Raw genomic sequence first — 2,362 nt, 5'->3', positions numbered from 1 at the left:
AATACGCCAATTACCACAAATGGTAAGTTCCGACAGTGCCTACAAGTGTGCCTACTGGCCGCTAAATGGCAATACCGGTTTCATATGTATACACCTGGTATTACATTTCTCGTTGAAAATTTATGTTTTTATTTGAAAATCCAAATAATAAATTGAACATCAATTTAGTTGTAAACCCTTTGTTTGGTTCAAAATTCAATTATTTTGTTGAAAATTTAGTTAATTTTTTCAACTAAAAGTTTAACTATTCCATGTTTCGTTGAAAATTCATATAAAAATTCAAATATTTGGTTGGAAATTCACGTATTTTGTTAAAAATGAATATGTTTAATGGAAAATTTTCTTGGTATTTAAAAATTTATCTTTTGGTTGAAAATTTATTTCTTGGATTGAAAATCAGTTTTTTATTAAATATTTAACTATTCTTTTACTGTTTAAAATTTTATTTCTTTTTTGAAAACTTATTTTTCGATGTGAAAATCAAAATATTATGTTTTTCATGGAAAATTCTTGTATTCTGGTTGAATATTTGTTCTTTTTGTTAGAAAATGTATTTTTTGTTCTTTTAACTTTACTATGTAGTTAAAAATTATTTTTTTCGTTAACGATTCATCATTTTAGTAAAAAAAAATTTAGTATTTCGATTGAAAACTTGACTTATCTTATTTGATACTTAATTTTATTAAATAATAATTTAATAAATCAATTTTTTGTTTAAAAATGGTCGTGTTTAGTTGAAAATGCAGCTATCAAACTTCTCATTCAAAATTAATCGTTTTTGGTTAAAAATGCAATTCCTAGGTTAAAAGTTGAACTTCTTGGTTGGAAATTAATTTTATTTGTTGCAAATTAAGCTATTTTGTTGAAAATTTCGTTTCTTTTTTTTGTTTAAAAATTCATTTCTTCAGATGAAAATTTAACTACTCAATTTTTTGTCGAAAATTAATAGTTTTTAGTTTAAATTTTAACTATTTAGTTCAAAATGTTCTTATTCTGTTGCAAATTTCCCCCTTTTGGTAGAAAATCAATCTCCTTTATTAAAAATTCAACTGCTTGGTTGAAATTTAAATTAGTTCGTTAAAAATTCATTTTATTTTATTATTTTTTTTTTTTTAATCGATTTTTTGATCTACAATTTTAACTCTATATTTTTTATTGGAAATTGAATGCTTTTAGTTTAAAATTCATTTATTTGGTTAAAACTGAACTTTCTCTTTGAAAATTATATTTTTGGTTTGGAAGTTCAATCGTTATGTAAAAAATTCGTCTGTTTGGCTTAAAAATTCAACTTTTTTGTATGCCTATTTACTTTAGTAGAAGTGTTATATTTTTGATTAAAATTACATCTCTTTAGTTAAATATAAATCTGTGCTGGTTGAGGATTCCACTACTTTGCTAAAAAGTAATTTTTTCGGAAATTTAACTATTTTATTGATGAATCATCTTTTTGAATTGAAAATTAAACTACATTATAAATAGTGTTTCTTCTCGGCTTGATAATTAATATATTATATTCAAAAAGCAATTTCGTTTTTTTTATTCATAACTTAACTTTTTGAGTAAAAATTTAACTGCTTTTTTTGTTGTTGCAAATTTATCGTTTTTGTTGAGAATTCAACTACTTGGGCCTAATTTTTAAAGTTGATCTATTTTGTAAAACATTTGTTTTATCAGTTGGAAATTCAACTATTTTGTTGAAAATTGAAATGTTTTGTTGAAAATTCAACTGCTTAGTTGATTTTTCCCTCCAAATGAAAAATTCATCTTTTTTGGTAGAAAAGTTCTTAATGGAAAATTCATTCTTCTTGGTGGAAAATTCAACTATCTTTAAGAAAATCATTTTTTTGCCTTGAAGATTCATTTATTCGTTTCAAAATGCAACTTTTTTTGTTGAAGTTTAATCTTTTTTGTTTGAAAATTTGATCATTTGGTTAAAAACTCATTCTTATAGGTTGCAAATTACATTATCTGCTGAAAAATGTGTCTATTTTGCTTAAAATTTTAACTATTTTGTTTAAAAGTCAGCTATTTTCTGAAACATTCGACATTTGGCTTGATATCTGAACAATTTCGTTAATAAACCATCTCTTTTAATTGAGTTTTTTTAAATTGAACTATTTTGTTGAAAATTCAGTATATTTCGACTTGAAATCTTAACCGTTTCATATTGAATTGAATATGGTATCTATACATTAGTTTTATTTGAATAAATTTATTCCTCTATTATTCCCTTATTTCCGTGAAAAACCACCCTTCTTCCTCTCTTTTGAGAGCATTTTAAGCTGTGAGGTCTATTAAAATATCATATCTGTATGTTTAATTTTAGACGCCTATGAAATAAATTCGAAAACAATTTTAATTT

Source organism: Belonocnema kinseyi, chromosome 10 (assembly GCF_010883055.1).
Source record: "Belonocnema kinseyi isolate 2016_QV_RU_SX_M_011 chromosome 10, B_treatae_v1, whole genome shotgun sequence".
Lineage (NCBI taxonomy): Eukaryota > Metazoa > Arthropoda > Insecta > Hymenoptera > Cynipidae > Belonocnema > Belonocnema kinseyi.
This window is presented reverse-complemented; position numbering follows the sequence as displayed.